This window comes from Cavia porcellus, unplaced genomic scaffold, assembly GCF_034190915.1.
Source record: "Cavia porcellus strain 051 isolate PalLab524CR breed Dunkin Hartley unplaced genomic scaffold, mCavPor4.1 scaffold_16, whole genome shotgun sequence".
NCBI lineage: Eukaryota > Metazoa > Chordata > Mammalia > Rodentia > Caviidae > Cavia > Cavia porcellus.
In genome coordinates this window covers 27,495,961-27,516,461 of record NW_026947499.1, presented here as the reverse complement: position 1 = coordinate 27,516,461, position 20,501 = coordinate 27,495,961, and the positions used below count along the sequence as shown (strand labels likewise).

Genomic DNA, 20,501 nt, shown 5'->3' with positions numbered 1-20,501 from the left:
TCAGTCCCTCAGCCTACACTCTCTGGTGGGCGCTCTCCTGGGGCAGGCTCGGTGCCAGCCCCTGGGAACATCAAGGTGAGGTGAGTCTTGGCCTCCAGTCCCACCACCCACACCCGGCACTGGCCCAGGACCCCAAACTCACAGTCCATAGACTAGCAGGGCAGGGGTGGCCTGTGGTCAGACGCTGCTGCTGCCTGGCCTCCTCTCTCCTGCCATCCCCACCCTGAAAGAACCTTTACAGAGATTCTCTGAATGCAGGGCCAAGCCAGCCACCTGGCACAGGTGCTAAGAGCTCCTTAACACTGTGACTTGTCTCTGCTGTCCCCTCCTGGTCCTCCTGGGCACGAGACCCCAGAAGCTCCCTGAAGGTCAAGTCCATGGCTGGACTCGGGTGTCCTGGGGCTCCTCACACTGCATGAGGTGCGGACCCTGACCTCCATCCTCCACCTGCACTTGGAGGCAACTCCATCCTTGCTGCTCATAACAACAACCTTGAAAGGTTTCTTCTCTTATTCCAGCTCGCCCAGCAGCAAACCCCACTGACTTCATCTTCCAGAGCCAGAATCCACACTCTCACCAGCCACACTGGGGGGCAGCTATGATTCTGGGGAGCCCACTTTTTGCCCCGCTGGTCCAAGCCACCCTTGCCTGGCTATGCAACTCCTTGGTGGCCTCCCTTGATTCTTGCCCCCAACTCTATGGCTGATCTACAGGGTGATCTGTGATTTCCAGAGTGATCTATGGAAACGGAAGTCAGGCCATGGTCCGAATCCTCAGGGCTCGCACTTCACATGGGAAAAGCCGGTCCTGCACTCCCTACAGGCTCAAGCCTGGTCCTTGCCTGCCCACGTCCCTCCCGGTCCGTGCCCTGTACTCGTCCTGCAGCAGCTGTGGTCCCTCGCTATCCTTCACCCTCACTCTGTTCTCCAGCTGTCCCTGCTGTGCTGCCTGGATCCCCCATCTCTAAACACCTACTTGGCTCACACAGTTGCCTATGTCCTTGCTAACTTCTCACCTCTGAACCTCTTCTGGTCCCCCATTAATCCTGCAGCCTGCTCCCACCAACACAGCACCCCAGAGCCCCCTTACGCTGCCTGATTTTCAGCCCAGCACTTCCTACCCTCTAACACTTCACAACGGACGGGCCGTACCCCACACTTCCTGTCCAGGGTCCAGATGCTGTGCTCCTGAGAGCAGGACTCGGAGTTGCTGAACAGCTTCTCCTTCTGCACCCTTCCTCCCAGGCCTTGATCCTGACCACCCCCCACCAGTCCAGCAGCTGTGAAATCCCAGCGCCCCACCTGTCCACCACTTGGGCCCTCGGCAGCATCTCCGACGCCACACAGACACCTGCATGCATGATGTGGTCTCTGGGTTCACTTCCTTTCCAGGCTTCTGTGTTGGAACAAACCCATCATTCACACTGTCTCTTCCCTGAAACCCCAACCCAGTGATGGCCACTTCCTGTCCATTGCACCCACCCACTAGCTCTCACTGAGACCCAGCCACTTTCCTCCGTCACCACAACCTGGTGCAAGTCATCCTGGTCCTACCTTCCCTGCTGCCTGTGCCCACATGGTGGGCACACTGCTCCCTGCCTTCACGACACACCCGGGCCCTCCGCTACCTTCAGGGTTCAGGTCCTCGTGTGGCACACAGGCCCTTCGAGCTCACAATCCTGTACTCCAGCCTCACGAACCTTCCGTCAGCCCCATGGGTGCCAGGAATACAGGTTTCCCTGGCCTCTTTCCTGGTTTACTCTGGACTCCTCCAGGTGTGGACACATGACTGGGCCTCACCAACCACAGCTTTGCAGCCCAGGCTACAGTGCTGGCTCAGATATGAAGGCATGACCCAGAGACTCCCCAGAGGGCAGAAAAAGCAAGGCCACAGGGCTGGAAGAGGGGGGCCATCTCTAGTTACCCTACAGAGCCTGCCTTGAGAACAAACTCACACCCAGGAGGCGGACACAAATCCCTGTTAGTTGGGTCCCAGGGTCCAGACAAGCCTCAAGCCATCCCTACCCTGGATGTTTTACTTACATAACACAATAAATTTACTTTTAATTCTACGAGAACTGGGTTTCCATTTCTATAAACCCAGAGTCCTGACTAATCTCCAGCTTATCTTCTTCAGGAAGCCTTCCCCGCACTCAGGCTGGATCGCCCCCCACCCCACGCATTCCCACAACTTAACACAGAATCTTGCATGCCCACAGTCAATTCATATTTTATTTGTTGAGGCCACTTCACAGATTCTTAAGTTTCCTAGGTCATCAGGGAGGTGGAAAGCAAATACTTCTGTAGGAAAACAGACCTCAGTCTGAATTTCCCTCCTATTCAGCTTTGTGGCCTTAGGGAAATTACTTAACCTCCTGAGACCCAATTTTCTCATCTGTGACACAGAAGAGCAGCTACTAAGTACCTGCAAGATTTTATTCCATATTGGAGCAGGGCAAATGCTTAGTCAAGCCAGCGCTGCCTCCGCTTTCTTCTCTGGGAAGAAACCCTGTGTCTATCTTTTGTTTTTGTCCAGCCGCTGGTGTGGGCACCTGTCAACCTGGGCTCCAGCTACTCTGCAGTCTTCTGGGGTCAGTTGTTGTGAGCCCAAAGAGACTAACACTATGCCCAGGGGCACTGCCTGAGGCCAGTAGATGAGAAGGCTCAGATGTTAACAGATACACACAATACTCCAAAGGGGGAACAGGATCCCCAGGATTTTCTGAAATTACTGGGCAAATAGCTGTCTGCTAGTGAAGACCAATAACTGGCCATATGTGCACCCAGAACTGTTACTGGGGAGAGAATGCTTGAGAATAAAGCCACCACAAAGGAAAACCCAGTTAAGAGATGAGAGTTAGAGAGACAGGAAAGATCAGTGTATCTGGTCACAGCTGTATCCGAGGTACTGGGCCGTGGATTTTTCCATTTATTTGACCTAATAAAGTCGAGGATTTTTTTTAAGGATTTTTGAATTTGGATCCTGCAATCACAGCCTGAGTGATACAGACCCATGGTACACCAACCTGGCCCCTTGCATATTTTTATAAACATATCCTGGGACAGAATTATGAAAGCAGCTATTGCCAGGTTTATCTGAAGTCACGCAGTGATGGCTGAGATCATCAAACCACTCTCACTTCTACCCGAAGGATGTGAATTTGAGTTTCCATACAGGAAGCCACTTTACAATAGCTTTACAAAAAGCACGGAAGGTTCTGCGTGGCTCTTTTTTCCCTCTAGGGAGTCTTTGGAGAACTTCCCTTCCCCTCCTCACCTGTAGTTTATGACCCTGCTGATTGTGTGACCATCTCCCCCTTTATTGTGGATGTTTTGCAAGGGCTAGGAGCCAAGAGGTAGAAAGGCTTGACCAAGAACACAGCAAGCAATAAATATGTCCTGGTCGCAATGTTCCCAAACATTTCAGGAAGGCCTAACAAGCCCACAAGAAGGCCTAACGCTGATTCATTTTTTTCCTTTTTTTTTTTTTTTTTTGGGAGTTCACCTAAGAAGCATTCCCTCGTTTGTGTCATGTGGGGCATATCATAGGGAGTAGGAGATTTAGGTATTTTTCTTTTTTAGTCTTATCTACCCAACCCTAGCCTACAGGGCTAGTGATCAAATTCTAACCCTCTCATTTGGCAGGCAAGTGCTCTAACCACTGAGCAGCAGCCCCAGCCCTCAGGTGGAGGATTTAAAAAGCACAATTCGCTGCTGCAGTGCAGAGATAGCACTCACTGGGCCTCCAGGATCCTTCAGCATCTATCCCTCTGCTTCCCTCTTGGACAAACCAACAGACATTCCTCCCCCCTCTCCTCCTCCTCATGTGCTCTTGGAAGCAGCAAAAGAGGCAGAATATCAAAGGTTTCAAGAGCTGCACTGAACAAATCCAAACAAATCACCACAAACAGGCAGGGAGGGATGGGAGAAGCGGCAGATGGGCACGATGGTAACTTTTGCCTAACGGCTTGGGGACCTTGAGGAAAGTAGTTCCACCTGCAGTTACCTGGTCACCACCAGGAAGCCAAATGCCATGCCAGAGTTCCTTAACTTCAAGCCTCAGTTTCCACATCAGTACTATGAGTGAAGAACAACAGATCCTTGTTGCCACGACTTTCTGAGCATCTCTGTGGGTCAGGTGCCAGAGAGCTGTTTATCTATAGTTGCTACAGCAGCTCGCAGGATGGTCACTAGGATGAGGCCAGATGTACAGATGAAGAAATTGAGACCAGAGAGAGGTGTTCAGCCCAGAGTGCTTATTCACAAGGCCACTTAAGTTCTAACTCATGTGTGCATGACTACAAAGCCATGTGTGCATGATTCCCCCGGCCTAGCTGCGAGGTCCCACTGGCACCACGCAGAAATGAGGCCACTCCCTGAGCCACCATGACTGGCTGGTGATGAATCACAAGGCCTTACTACCCCCTTCTTCTGTACCACACTAACCAGCAAGTCTGAGATTTGAACCTGGGGCCATGGCATAATGAGCTCATCTATATCCTTGCTAGCACACCAAGGCAGGACTTTGGGGATAATATGTCCAGGGCACCTGGTGTGCTAACGAAGCCCTGCGAAGTGAGATCTGTAGGGTACAGGCTGGCGCAGGGATGCGGTGACTGGCAGGATGAGGACTGAGCTGAATGCAGTGATCCAGGAGGTCAGGGGAAGAAGCCACGGGTGGCTGGGGTGGGAGGTCAGGTGAGGACCTGAGCCGGTTGGAAAGGATGCATGGCATTTTAACAAGCCAAGTGCTGGGGCAGCTTCCCAGCTAGAGAGAACAGCTGGAGCCCAAGTCCCGCAGTATGGAAAATACACTACAAAATCAATAGATTGCAAAGGATTCAGGAGGAGTAGAGTTGTGTGCAGAGCGGGGAGAGTCGACATTAACTGAAATAATAAGACCAACAACAGCAAGACTTCACAGATGAGGAAGCCGAGGCCCGCAGGCTGTGAGAACTCAGCAGGAATGCGAGTGTGGAGCAAGTTTTGAGTCCATGCTGGGTTCAGCGCCAAGGACTTTGTCTCTACTCTAGGGGGTCTCAACCTTGGTTTTGCAACAGCAGCTGGGACACCACTTGGGAACTTATGAGAAATGCAGATTCTCGGGTCCCATGGACAACTCCTAAAAGGAGAATTCTGGACATGGCGTGGAGTGGTGGATCAACCCCCAGCCCCCATGGGCTTCAGGACTGAGCTGAGAGCTTGCCTGCAAAGTATCAGAGACCCTGAGGTGGGCAGAGAGGAGAATGCTCCAAGGAACCCCGTGGGCAGGGCAACCTGGGGCTCAAAGCAGGAATTGCTATTCCAGAAGGGGCTTTTCACACAATCATCACACCAGCTGAACACTGCTCCCAGGGACGGAGGGCTCAACTCCATTCTTCATTGCAAAGAGACTGGAGAGAGCGTGAGCAGGTCCTTCTTCCCACTATCTGGGCCGCAGTCTCCCTGTGAAAAGAGGAGGAGGAAGAAGAGGAGGAGGAAGAGGAGGAGGCTAGGCTTTTTTTTTTTTTGGTACTGGGGATTGAGCCGAAGGTCTCACACTGATACATTAGTCTTTTTTTTTTTTTTTTTTTTTTTTTTTTTTTTTGAGACAAAATTTAGCTAAGTTTTCCAGGCTGGTTTCAGATTTGAGATTCTTCTGCCTCAGCCTTCTGAGTATGTAGGATTATAGATGTTCATCACAGAGGCCTGGCTTGAACCGTATTTTTAATTTTGCTTTCTTCCCCAAACTCTTAGCGCACAAATAGGCACTCCAGACCTACTGTGCCAGCTGAGCAAATGATACTTGCCAATGGCAAGGACACCTGATGGGAAAGGAGGTCTCAGAGGCAGTGACCCATTCCCCAGAGGCTAATGGCCCAAGATCTCAAACGAAATCAAACGCAGACTTGCACTCCCATTAAGACCTCTTCCTCTTGCAGCCCTGAGCCAGGCACAGAGGAGTGGGGTGGGGGGGCATCTGGAAAGTGGGAGGTGGGGAGCTAGAACCACTATGGTGGGTGGCCTGGCCTTCACTTAGGAGAGGCCAAAACACCCATCTCCTGGGCCTGCAGGTGCCTGCCCCCTCCCAGGTCCCCTGAAGAGTGGGGTGGTTCTGGGGCAGGATGTCAGCAGGAGCCAAAGGAAGTGGGATGGGTTTCTAATGAGAGAGCGGAAGGGCTGTGCTGGTGAGTGTGTGTGTGTGTGTGTGTGTGTACAGGCGTGGGGGACAGGGAAGGGGAAGTGGTATGGGTGGAGTGGAAGAAGACAGAGACAGGCAGAGAGAGACAGAGACAGGGAGACCTGCGCTGGGGGAGACAGAGACCAGGAGAGACAGAGATGGGAATGGGGCAGAAATTCAGAAACTGGGAGAGACAGAGATAGGGAGAAACAGATGTGGAGGGACAGACACACGAGTGACACAGCCATATAGAGTCAAGGAGATAGAGCCGGGGAAGAGGGAGAACAAGGAGACAGAGGAGGAGACAGAGCAGAGACCAACGGTGTGACAGAGAGGGGGAGAGACAAACAGGCGGAGCGGTGGAGAGGAGTGAGAGGCAGGCAGGCAAGGCAGCCTACAAGGGGCCAGCGACACGGCACGGCACGGCACGGCATGGCACGGCACGGCAGCCCGGCTCCCAGAGCCCTGTGCCCACATCTGCTGTCCCCAGCCACTCCCCTCCAAGGCTCAGGGCCTCCAGAGAAGGTGTAGGGCCCCGAGAACAAGGTCACTGCCTGCCTGGCCGCACAGCGCCCCCCAAGTCCACCCCCAATGCCCGCCTGCCCAGCACCACCTTCTGGACACAGACTGCACCCAGAGCCCCACAGCTCTTACTTATCCTGTTACACAGCTTCACTGTTTTAAAAATATATGTGCAAAGGAAACTACTCTGTAACCCGCTGGCTTAACTGAAAAACACTCCAGGGAAATGAATGTGAAGGACGAAGCCCCTGCCCCAGCTGGCGGCTGCTCTGTGTCCCTGCAGCACCCGGCCGAGACTTTCTCCTCAAAGTCCCCAGAGGCTCCAGGGCAGAAGCCAGGCTCTCCCTGCCCAGCACAGAGGCCCTGCTGTCACTTAACATCTGCTGACCTCAAATTGTAACACCCACTCCTGCTGCCCAGAGTGCGCACACGCACACACACACACACACACACACACACACACACACGCGCTCACACATGCCATGAACTCTCCCAAAGCTGCCAGCCACAGCGTCTCACACCCCCAAACTTTTGCACCTCTGCTTCCCTCCCTCTGAAAATCCTTCCTTATCCTGTTCTACCCAGCCAGCTCCTTCTGGCTCCATTTTTTCCTCTCCTCCAGGAAGCCTGCCCTGACTGCCTCCTCTCCTACTACCCAGATCCCACCAGGTGCTTGGCAACCTGTGTGACCTCGAAGACTCCCCCACTACCATGTGCAGGGCTGGGATATTACCCCAGCCCCTACACCGGGCAGGCCCCAAACTCTCAGCATGGTCTGCATGGACTTTTGTGTACTAAATGGTAGAACGGACAAGTGAAGAAATGAAGGCACCGACATGCCCTGAGCCAGACCCACATAAAAAACACACTCTGGGCCTTGAAAACATCCCAGACGGCAGCTCCTGCTCAACACAAATCAGATGACCTGGCTCAAATCGGCCTCAGCTGCTGACTGGCCCAGTGACCCAACTCTCAGAGCCTCCAAGAACCAGAGATCACGGCGTGATCTGCGACAGAGCCGAGCTAAGGAAAACACACAGGCAGAGCTCAGTGCAAGTGTGCACACACTAACTGCAATGGTATTATTTTTATCATTACTGAAAATTGACCAAACCAGGACATTCTGCAGATTCAAGGGCCCCACAGTTGATCAGAGCAGGGGTTAGCAGTCCTTTTGTTGGCAGAAGGCCAGTTTTGTGGGCCCCATGGCCTCCTCCCTTTCTCCGCAGGACGTATGCTCCAAGACCCCTATAGAGCCTCTCAGAGGATCAAGCCCTATTTCTACTTTTTTCCCTAGACACATATACCTGTCCAAAGTTCAATCTATAAATCAGCCGCAGTTAAGCTTAGCAACAACTAATGGTAAAATATAATGATGTTATCCACATGCTATCGTAAGAATTTTAGTAAAGTAAGGGTGACCTGAACCCAAGCCCTGTGGGATCCTGCAGAGACGGGCAGGCAGGCACATGGATAAGCTGTGTCCTGACAGTGCAGGAGAGGGGTGCAGCAGTCTTCCATTTGTGGTTTGTTAATGGTGGTTCCGGTGACCGTGTATCAACCATGACCCAAAAACATTAAATGGAAAATCCAGAAACAAGTCATTTCTGAGTTTAAATTTTGCACTGTTCTGCACAGTGTGGCAGCACCCCTCTACTGTCCCAGCATGAAAGCAGCCATAGACAAACATGGCTTATTTCAGTAAAACTTTACTCAAAAAAGCAGGTGGTGGGTCCCACGTGGCCCAGTGGAAATATCTGCCAACCTCTAACCTGAAGCTCTGTTTCAAAAGTGCTCTTTAGACAAGCAGTGTCAGCATCCGCTGGAGGTAGGTTAAAAATAACCCCAGGCCCCACTCCAAACCTGCACTTTAACAAGACTCTGTGTGTCCACTGAGGCTGGACAGGCCTCAGGGCCCACATCCAGCATCTCAGGTTAGAGATGTGGCTCACTCACTCTTTTGTCCACTCCTGACTGCACTGGAATGTCCCTGCTGCTGCTGAGCTCCCGTACCACAGCCTCTTGCTGTGGACCTATCCTTAGTTTTGTTTTATTTATTTATTTATTTTTGGACCAAGAATTGAACTCAGGACCTTGGGCTTGCCAGGCAGGTCCTTTGCCACTGAGCTATATCCCTGACTCAACTGTGAAGACATCCTGACTCCACAAGGATTTACAGAACCTCCAGGCATCCACTGCCGAGACTAGGCCACAGGACACTGCCGCAAACCTGCGCACGAGGGCAGGGCATCCCTCAGGAGCTTATCTGGGCAGTGATGGGCCTGAGGGATGCAGGGCTCCTGAAAGCAGCCTCTGAAATTGTGCAGATAGGGTTAAAGTCCTACTGCTGAGGGCCTATACAACCTGCCCCAGCCTTAGCTTTGGGGAAAACGTGCGGTCAGTAACAAATGTCCCATCCCAAGGGCGGGGAATAGTCCAAATAGCTAGGCGAGTGTGGCAGATGTGTGGGGATCAGAGACACACAGTAACTCGCTAGAGGACTCAGCCAGGCCCCAAATATCTCAATGTGAGTTTTGGGGAGTGTGGAATGGGGACAAACTCCCTATCTGAGGGACTTACAATGGCACGGCAGGTATCAGGAGGCCTCAGGCAACCTCGAATGTCCTAGAAAACCAGAGCTAAAAGGGCTCTTGGAAAACATCAAAACTAGTGGCTTAAAAAAATTATTTTCAAAGCAACCTAACTGCTTATTCAAGCAGAGTTAGACAGGCCCAAGGTGTCCTCAAAGCCTTGGAAATTACATCAGCTCAGGGGGCCCTGTGACTGGTCAGGCCAGTAGGAGACTCTATAGAGAGGTGGGGACGACAATAACCACGCTCTAGGCCACTGAGTTTGACCCAAGCCCGAGTTTCCAAGACAAGTAAAACCTCGGAATTCTTCTGTAGAAGTGTTTGAACACTGGCTCAATTAAAAACAAAAACAAAGAAGTCACATAGACTGAGAGCTAAAAACCACACAGCAGGTCAAATCCACCTACTTTGCAGGTAAGGAAAGAGGTGGAGGGGGCACACACCTCACCCCAGGTCTCACAGTGGCTGTGAGGGTGAGGCGTGGGGAGAAGCCATGCTCATTCTGCCCATCCAGGAGGGAGTAGAGACACACAGACAGGCAAGGCACGGATGATCATGTACAGATAATACAACAATGACTGACATTTGCTGAGTGATCTCTACATGCCGGGCCTTCTGATGGGTTATCAAAGTGGGGAAAGATGGGAAATTAAGAGTATAGACTTTGGATTCAAATCTTGATCCCCACCTCCTGGCTGAGCAGCATTTGCCAATCACAGCCTCTCTGTGCCTCAGCCTGTTCATCTAGCTCACGGAGGTGCTAGGACATTTAATGAGTTAAAAGTATGTAGGCTGCATGGACCGGTGCCTGATACCCCGCCAGCCTGGTGGCACTAGGTGTATCCACCATCACTGCCTTTTGACAGGTGGCAAAACTGAGGGTCACAATGGACAAGCTCACCATGCCAAAGAGCCTGTCTGAGCCCAGGGCACAGCTTCTGCCTGGGTCCCGAGTAGGTACTTCACCACCCCCTCCCACCACAGTCCCGGCAGGGCAGCCCCTATTGTAGCTCAGTTCTACAGATGAGAAAAGTGAAACTCAGGGAAAGCAGCCAGCATTAGGGACTACTAAATGGAATAACAGGTTCAACGCAGGCCTGTGCCACCTAGTTTCTGCTACCCTGCATGCTCTCTGGTCACAGCAGCAGTCTGGGTCAAAAGTCTGGGGACGCAAGAATTTCCCTGGCAGACAGGCTGGCAGTTTGCCATCTAAGCACACAGGAATAGATGAAGGTCTTCTCCAGACCAGCAGCCCCAGACATGCCCCAGGGCATGGGAGCCTGCCCTCCCAGGTCCTCCCTGCAATTTCTAGGGCTTGGCCAGCTCTCTGGCCTGTTGCTCTGAATGAATCATACCCACGAACTGTCCAGCTTGGAGTGGGGGAGACCTAAGAAGAGACACAGAAGGGGCAGGCACCCCAGACCTTCTCTGGTATGACCCCAAATAAGGAAGATGTTTGTCTGCGGACATCAAAGGGTCTTGCAGACAAAAGGAAAAAGTGGCAAACAGGCAGACCCAGGGCTGCTGCTATCCAGGGAAGCTTCCACAGTGCCACATGGCAAATGACAGCCACTCAGAGCCAAGCTTTCAGAAGGGAAAACTGTGATCACCAACCCCAGGCTACAAAGAAGCTGGATCTGGCCCACTGTCAGTGTTACACTGACAATACTGTTCAACAGTCTTGTGGAACCCAAGATGCTCCCATACACCGGTCCATTCCCATTCCCTCAGTGGCCCACTGAGGTCAAAGACTAGGGAGGTCTGTGTGTCCTGGGGCTCACAGAGGGGCCATTTGTAACTTAGAACTACACAGCTCCAGCCCAGGGGTGGCACTTTTAGCAGTAAGGGCAGACTTATTTGGGCCCATTCCGTGTGATCTATCTCATGTGGCCACCAGGAGAGGTCACCTTCAGAGAGAACATAGGAGTCCAGGCTTGACTTTGGAGTTACCAGGCGGGCTTTGGGTTGCACTACAGGACACTCAGCATGACCCAAGCCCTAGAAATTGCATGCTGACTCCATGACCCCTAGGCTATCAAGGGGCCTCTGGGCTGGCTGGGAGTGGGACTATCAAAGCAGGATCCACCTTTCCTTTACCCCTCCTGGCAGTGTGTGAGGTTCTGAGGGGCTCTTGGTGGCCCTGTCCCTCCCTGCCAGCCTGCATCAGCTGGCATCTGCCTCTTACTAGGAAGAACAGAAGGGTACACACACATCCCTGCTCCCCATACCACAGGCTCAATCTGCTTCCCTCATTGACAGTCCAGGCGTGCCTGGATACACAAAACATACCCCTAATTCTCCTAATGAGACACATAAATGAAAAGGAATTAGAAAATAATTTAAAACTAACACAGCAAAGTCAGTGATGTCAAGGATTCTAATTGCGTGAGAGCTGAATGGACTAAAGATTACTGGAAGCCTCCTACCCTGCTGGTGGGAATGCAACATGATACAGACACTTTGGAAAAGTTGGCCAGTTCCTCAGAATGTGAAACAGAGTGACCATGTGACCCAGCAATTCCACCCCAGCCATATACCTGAAAGAATTGAAAATGGAAGTATGATTTGCACACGAATGTTCAAAATAATGTTATTCATAATGCTTAATAATACTCAAATGTCCTTCGACAGACAGGTCAGTAGCATGTGGTATACCCACATAATGAAATATTACTCAGTCATAAAAAGTAATTCAATACTAGAAAAAGAAAAGTAATGAAGTATTGATAATTGCTACAATGAAATAAACGTTGGAAGCACCACTCTAAGTGAAAATTACCAATCAAAGAAGGCCACATAGTATATGATTCTATTTATAGGAACATGGGGTATAGGCAAATTCACAGAGAGAGAGAGGGGATTAGTAGTTGTGAGGGACGGGGGATGGAGGGTTTGGGATGTGACTGTTAATCAGTGCAGTGTTTCTTTTTGGAATGCAGAAATATTCTAAAATTAAACAGTGGTGGTCATTGCACAACTCTGAATATCCTAAAACCCACTGAAGTGTACTTTAAAAGTCAAAACTGTATGGTATGTGAATCACATCTTGATAAAGCTGTTGTAAAAACATGAGATTTTTAAAAGTAGGGTAAAACAAAGGCCTATGCTGTGGCAGGCATGGTGGCACATGCCTGTAATCCCAGCACTTGGGAAGCTGAGGCAGGAGGATCACCGGGAGTTCAAGGCTAGTCTGGGCTGAGCATCAAGACTGTCTCAAAAAAAAAAAAAAAAAAAGACATATACTATCATAGTATAATTACGATTCAAAGGAGGTAAAATTGTTCACCAATAAGACAATTCCTTTAGGACAAAACAGCAAACCCAATTTCACAGTGGTGGGCACTGATGCTGGGGAGAGGGTAATGACTTGCCAAGACACCAACCCTGCTAGAGCAGGGCATCACACTCACGTGTGACTGTCAGACCATGCTGCCTGAATCAAAGGAGTACAGGATGGGGGGTGAGGGCTGAGGAAAGAGGGCCACCACCCAGCCCCGGGAGGCACATATACAAGGGAGTTGATAAGCAGGGAAAAAGTCAGCTATGCTTGAAGGATTCAAAACAGAAGGCACCCAACAGTGCCTGGGGACAGCCAGAGAAGGCTTCCAGGAGCTGCCAGAGAAAGTTTCTGAAGGAAGACTCGGAGTTTGTGAGCCTTCTTGTTCAACATTCCTACAAGACATGAAATCAGGAAGCCCTGAAGGTGAATTTCAGTTCTGCCATATCTTTGTTCTGAGTCCAAAGCTTCCTGAGCCTCAGTTTCCCCACCTGTAAAACGGAAGGGGGGAGCAAAGTGACAGGCATAGTGTCTTCCACTGGCTGTATTAAAACAGCTTCCACCCACCCTCTGAGAAGATTGGGCCTTTGAGTGGGAGCGTCAGACCCTGACCGCTGTCCACAAAAATGACTTTGCCATGTCTAGCCTGGCCAGCCTGGGTGACTGTGCCCCCCTTACTTGGCGGCCAAGTCTGGCTTCAGGCAGGAGGTTTTTTCTCTCCAGCTCACAGTGAGGAAGAAGATGCAGGTGGTGGGGTCCTCTGGCCAAACGCTGCCCCTCCTCACGGTAGTGATTTCCGATCACACCAAGGCTCCCCCCACCCGGTGCTGTCGGTGTCCACCTCCCCTGCCTGAAATTTCCGCCCCCCACGCCTGCACTTCTGCCACGCCTCGCAACTCCACGCCGGCACTAAGTTAACTTCCAAGCGCGCCGGCGGCCGGCCGGGGGTCCCCGCACGCCGGGGAGGGATTGGGGGCTCCAAAGGCGGTGACCCACTGCTCCCCACCCCAACGCTCACACATCACACACACGCGTGCGCGTACACACACACAACACACACGCGCGCACACACACGCTGAGCGTCTCCGGAGTCCCCGTGCACCGCCGAAAGCGCTCGCAGCCCGGCGGGTGCGGAGCCTCGGACCGCGCGTCCGCGCCGCCTGCTCCCGGCTCCCAGCCCCGCAGCCAGGGCGCCCACCGGGCCCGTACGAATCGCAGGCACCGAGGCCTCCCGCAACCCCGCGCGCTCCCGCTCGTGCCCTGCGCCCACGCCCGCCGGGGCAGCCACGGGCCCCGCGCCCCGCAGGGCCACCTACCGTGCCGAGGCCCACGCGCCCAGCCATCCCCGCTCGCCAGCCCCGCCGGGGAGGGGAGCGCCCGCGCGGGGCGGGGCCGGCGCCGTGACGTCACGGGGCGGGGCTGGTGCGGCCCGCCTGCGCTTCCTCCCACTGCCACGCCCACGTCAGGCCCCGCCCCCGCCCGCCTGTTCCGGGGCCAAACCAGGGATTGCAGCCCCACCGCCTGGGAAGTCCCGACATACATGCTGGCGTGCTGCTGGGACGGGCGGCTCACCACCTCTCCTCACAGCCCAGTTTAAGTTCTGTGAGAGTACAGTGGAATGACCCACAAAGAGTGGTGTAAAGAAATGAAACTTGACCCAGTCAGGGTGTATTCGTGATGTTTTTTGTGTAAAAGAAAAACGAGGGAGGATCTTCCACGTATATCCCCAGGTATCAATAGTGCCGAAGTAGGGATGGTTTTACCCTGTCTCTGTCTTCATCTTCATCCTTACATTTACAGTATTTGAAGACAGTTTGGATTCTAGGCAGCAGAACCCCGGGACCTACAGCTCACAGGACCCCCCCCCCCCCCAACACTTAGGCACAAAGAACCATCCAGCCTAAAGTGTCAGCAGTGCAGAGATTTAGGAAAGTGACAAACAGGAATGAAATGAAACTGCGGGCTAGGACTCTGTGACTCTTGTCCCATGTGCAAAATAAGAGACTTTGTGTGTTGTATGCTTCCGCGTGGAATGCCACATGAAAGCGGAGGAGGAGAAAGGGATGCAGGTTTAGTTGTGAACCTTGTTCTCTTTTAGCTTTTTTTTTTTTCCGTTTAATAAAAAGCCCATGTGTTTATATTACCTTTTCAAAGTAAAGTTCTGTAATTGTTACAACTTTGACAGCAAACACATGTAAGCACACAGTAAGCAATTTGACCATGGTCAATAATTCATTCGCGTGTCCAATAAATTGCCTGCTGTGTGGAAATGAAACCTATTGCCTCCATGGAGCTGGTATTATTGGTCTGGAAACAATAAAAAAGATTATCTTGTGTTTATTGAGTGCATATTACAGGCTTGCTAGGGCTAATCTGGACACGAATTAAATTCTGTCTAGGTACCTTATATTGTCTTCTTGTGGGTAAGCAAATGGAGATCAAAGGAAGAGGTTTGAAGGGGACTTTTGTTTAATAACGTCCTAGCCCCGTTTGCTGAGGCTCAGGCTGGGTGCTGAGTTTCACTAAGCAACTGGAGGATTAGAACTGAAGGACTAAAATAGGGGGAGCTGGACCCTCCAACAGACTTTCACAGTAAAATGAGCATGTGTAACTGGCCAGGCAGAAGCACAGAATTAGACTGGCCCAGAAAGAGAAAGTTCAAGAGTGGTTACACAGAGACCTGCAGCCTGGATGTGGGCGGACAAGAGCACCAGTAATGAGGAACAGAGGTGCAAAGGCCTAGCAGGAAGGAAGGGAGTGCAGGGATCTGCATGAGGTACAGAGCCGACAGCGTATGGTGGCAGTGAGAGAAAAGTTCCGAGGTGCCTGCAGGGTCAATGGCAGAAGGCTCCACCGCCTGGGCAAAGAGTCCGGACTTTCTCTTGCAGAGCGAAAGAAGTGTTCAGCAGGGAAAGGGTGTGACTAGCTGTGTTTTCCACAGAGATCATTGTTGTAGCCGCTTCGTGGAAGAGGAATAGGCAGGAGATGGGTTTGGAGGTTGGCTTTTTTTTCCCCCTGAGTTTGTATTCTCTGAAGTTTTTTTCCAAATTCATTTTATGCAAGGATAAAAAGAAAGACAGAAAAATGAAGAAGAAGGAGGAGGAGGAGGAAGAGGAGAAAACAGAAAAAGGAGAAGAAGAAACTACAATATTTCAAAACATGTCAATTGGGGCAACAATATATTGCACATTATCATCCCCAAATCATTCAACCAGACACAAGCACAAGACATCTGCATTCAATTGTCTGAACAATACCAGCACAAATCTTTCTCTTTGGTGAACTCAGAGAAATCAGTAGTATAACTAACTTAACCATTTTTATATACATACACATATACATATGTTTTTTTCTTTTCAGCATGTGTATCTTCTTTACCTCACTGATAAGTATGTTCTCAAGTTGCATTTATTTACCTAAAAGCCTTCAGTTTATCCTTCTTTATGGATCAGTAGTACTCCGTTGTATAAAAATACCACATCTTTTTTATCCATTCCTCAGTAGATGGGCTTTTAGATTGTTTCCAAGACCTGGCTATTACAAATTGTGCTGCTATAATCACGGGTGCACATATATCTCTATTGTATGGTGTTTCAATTCTTTTGGGAAGATACCTACAAGGGGAATAGCTGGGTTGCATGGAACCTCCAATCCTAGTTTTTTGAGGAATCTCCACACTGATTTCCACAGTGGTTGCACCAGTCTACATTCTCACCAACAATAGAGAAGGGCTCCTATATCCCTAGCATTTGTTATTGGTTGATTTCTTGATAATAACCCTTCACCCTGGGTGAGGTGGAATCTCACTGTTGTTTTAATTTGCATCTCTCAAATGACCAGTGATATGGAACATTTATTCACATATTGACATACTGTTTGTATTTCTTCATCTGAGAAGCATGTGTTCATCTCAGATGCCCATTTTTGGATTGAGTTTTAAATCTGGGAGGACTGATTTTTTTTGAGTTCTTTATATGTCCTTGATAGTAGTCTTTTGTCTGAGGAACAGCTGGCAAACATTTTCTCCCACTTTGTGGGTTGTCTCTTCACTCTTTTGGTGGTTCCTCTTGCTGTGCAAAAGCTTTTCAGTAGGGTGAGATCCCAGTTGTTGGTTCTTTGCGATAATTCTTGTACAACCTGCATTTTGTTCATAAAGTCTTTGCCTACACCAATGTCTTCAAGGGTTTTACCTACTTTATCTTCCAGCAGATTTAATGTTTCAGTTTTAATATTAAGATATTTGATCATTTTAGCTTAGTACATGATAAAGATATGGGTCCATTTTAATCTTCAGAATGTGTAGAGCCAGTTTTTCCAGTACCATTTATTAAAGAGGCTATCTTTCTTTAAGTGAATGTATTTGGCACCTTTGTCAAAGATAAGGTGGCTTAGTGTGTCAGCAATTGTTTCTGCATCTTCTAATCTATTCCATTGATCTTCAGGTCTATTTTTTGCCAATACCACACTGTTTTTATGAAAGGGTTTTGGCCCAGGCCAGACACTGTAGCTGGAACCAAAGAGTCCCTATGTTCCCCACCCCTAGGAATTTACCTATGGCGCCAAAAGAGTGCCAATGGGCTACCTGTGCATCCCTAATGCCCCTCAGGCACCACCCCTACCCTAAGCTACATGTAGGCCTCCACTCCACGTGTTCCACGGAGAGATCACCTACCCCGGGGGGAGATGCCGCACTCCAGGGGATCGGGGGTGTCTCTCCCCGCATTCTCAAAATAAAGGTCATTTGTATTTCATACTTCTTATCTTTTCAGCCGCCGCCGGTCCCCCACAGTTCTATCACTTTATAGTATAATTTCAAGTCAGAGATAGTGATGCCCCCTGTCTTGTCTTTGCTGCCCAGGATTGCCTTTGCTAATCTAGGTCTCTTCTGGTCCCAAATGAATTTTAGGATTTTTTCTATAGTTAGTGAGATATGCTATTGGAATTTTGATTGGGATTACATTGAATCTGTACGATAGTTTTGGAAGTATGGCCATTTTTACTCTATTGGTTTTTCCTACCCAAGAGCATAGAGATCTCTCTATTTTCTAATATACTCTTCCATCTCCTTTTTCAGAGTACTGTAGTTTTCAACATAGAAGGTCTTTTACATCCTTTGTTAGATTGATTCCTAGGTGTTTTGCTTTTTTCGATGCTATTGTAAAAAGTATTTTTTCCGTGATTTCTCTCTCGGTTGGAGACTGTTGGAATAATCCAAGAATGGTTATCTACCTGTTCTGGTTCCATGGATGTCCGGAAGACAGGATTGGCAGACCTCAGTGGAGGGCTAAGGAAGAGGCCACAGCCGTCCCCTGGGTTTAGACTGGGTTTTCTTCTCTCAGCATCCTGGTTCAGCAAACCTTTCTGGGTCTCGATGTGGCTGTAGTTAAGTCCCACATCGTCCTGATGGATTGGATCCTGGACTATGCAGCCTGGGGAATTTGATGTGACTCTGAAGGAAATGAAAGAATTTTTTCTTATCTATGTCCCCAGCCTGGAAATACCCAGAGTGGGAGCCTCCTGTGCCCTCTCTGTACCCTACCTTCCTAGCCTCTAGACAAATCCCAGCTCTTAGGAAGTCTTCAATCAGTATTTGTTGAAAGTAGAAAAGATGAGTGTAGCAGAAAACACTGATTGTAAAACTTCTTCCAGCTCTAACATTTAAAGGATGTGGGTGTTTACCAGAGACTATACTCTATTCAGGTGCCTGCTGTGCACTAAGCACCTGGGAAGTATCATATTCAAGCAGATCATTTACTTTTCTCAACAACCTTATGAAGGTTTATGATCTATATTCCCATTTCACAGATGAGGAAGCAGAGGCTGAAACAGGTAATTTGATGTGACCCTGGATAACAGCTAATAATGATCAGAGTTGGAACATAGACTTGGTCAGGTCTCTTTTCAGAACCTTTTCTAAGATACTGGCTGTGGGAGGTGGCTCATCTGCAGGCAGGGCAGGACAAGTGAGTATGTGTTTTTCTCCTCCTTCAAGGGATGTGATATTATCATTCCCAGCCTGGTATTCAGACACCCCCATTGCACTCTTTGATCCTGGGTGTCTGCTCCAGAGCTGGCTCTCATGGCAATGTGGTTCTAACAGGATGCCCATCTCTTTAGCAGCCTGGAACTGCATCTTTCTCCTGAAGCACAGTTGCTGTGTGGCCATCAGCATTTGATGCTGGCATAAAAGCTGTCAGTGCTTCTGATTGCCCTGAGCTCCCCACCCCCCTCCAGCAGTGCCTGTGTCTCAAAAAGTGTGTGGCCTGTTAGCACCATGAATGGGAGGTGATATTCTATAAGCAAGATTCTTGTCTCCCCAAGATCTGCTACTAAAGATTCAAGAGCTGGGATTTAGCACCAAAACACTGTAAGCCCCTAGCTTTCCCAGGCATGGAGCTCCATGGGTGGTGTTTAAGGCAAATTGCATGCAGATTCAACACTGCCATTGTTGGGAAGCCCCCCAAAAGGTGAGCACTGTGGCCAGTGGGAAGCACAGCTCCACTGTTTACCTCCAATGCCATCCTCAACATCATTTTTTTGAGTTGGGTACCAGATGTTGAAACTGGAAGTTTCAGTCTCAAGATAAAAATGTGATGTCTTTATGCACCGAAATTCTGTTCCAGGTGCTGGCAGCTCATGTCTCGAGGGCAGGTTGGAACTAGCACTGTGGCTGAAACGTTAGGGTTACAGCTCCTAGTTATGTGCACAGCGTACTGACCCATTTACGTGTAATTCTTTCTTTTGTTCCCTTTCATCTTTACTAGTTTTGCTCATAATTTTTGTATGTGCTTTTTTATTGCAACATGTTTCGTGTAGCATAAATTCATTAGCAAAATGGTAAATTAAGTGAAAACTAATGACTTCATCATTTCCTGTGGGTTTTTGTTTGTTTTGGTAAGTGTGTCTATCTTGTTTTGGCAATGCTGACAGGCCCATGCCATTTTTTTTTTCGTACAGTAGCATTTGTGAGAGAATGAGAGGATCTATGAGTTGAAAGCAGTCTAGAAGATCTGGACTATGAATGTAAGCAAGTTTTAGGTCTAAATTAACTGGTGAATTTCTAATGTATTTTTTAACAGGACTCACCAGATTGTCACATCGAAAAGAAAGCTGTTAGATCTAATTATATGCCAAATGGTTCCTTCAATAAATATAAAGATTCCAAGTAATCAGAAAGCAGATGTGTTATAGTTCAATGGAGGGCACCTTATCTCTTTCTTTTCTGGGTTATAGGTTGGTGCATCTTATGGGACCTCGAAGTTGAACTATCAAGCTAACTTCACGTGGCTCCCAAGACTGTGGCATCCACTCTACTTCAGGACAGTGTGAGAGCCGTGCTCACAGACCCCAGGAACTTAGGACAGGAATCTAGGTAGCATGATTTTGGGGGATTCATAGAATCAGGGATTCATAGAAATTATAGATAAATGAGGGAGCCTTAGAGCATCGTGAAACTTCAGAACCACAGCTTGAGGATCATGGCACTGAGTGAACACGTGAGCTGCTGTTTTCTGATAGAGGAGAAGACACGGGAAATGGTGGCCGCTTGCCCAGCGCTTTCCAGCATTGAGAGGAAGAGCAGAACTAACACTTGTGTCTCTGGGTTCCCCCAGGAATCCTAGTTCACAGATGACTTTGCCACCTAGTTGAGGGTGTTAAACAGTTTGGAGAGTGATGGTGGAGAAACGCAGGGTCCAAAGAAGAGGGAGGATGGGCACACATCAGAGACTGAGACCCAAGGAAGGCTCCGGGGCAAGATGCTTCAGCCTCAAAGCTCAGATAAACCACAGAGTGGGTGTCAGGAGACCTCATCCTTCTCACCAGCATCACCTCCTGCCAGACTTCACATCCCTTTTGCTGCACAGACACAGAACTGCTGCTCTCCCCTCGGGATAACACAAGCTCTCTCCACCTCTGTGCCTTGGTGTGATACAGGGCTGATTAGTATAGTT

The 20,501-nt window shown here is 49.6% G+C and overlaps 1 protein-coding gene across 6 annotated transcripts in view; it reads right to left on the bottom strand.

Annotated features, from left to right (window-relative positions):
* Tpst2 (tyrosylprotein sulfotransferase 2) overlaps positions 1 to 13,998 on the bottom strand; it is a 50,498-nt gene extending 36,500 nt beyond the window's left edge. For 2 of the 6 annotated variants that reach the window (XM_063226006.1, XM_013142007.2), the window contains exon 1: positions 1,302 to 1,322. The gene's annotated coding sequence lies outside the window, so the exon portion shown is untranslated. Of the gene's footprint in view, positions 1 to 1,301; positions 1,323 to 1,627; positions 1,711 to 13,865 lie in introns of those variants that run through there. The other 4 variants (XM_063226011.1, XM_063226009.1, XM_063226010.1 and 1 more) reach the window with 4 other exon arrangements.
* Between the last annotated feature and the right edge of the window lie 6,503 nt (positions 13,999 to 20,501).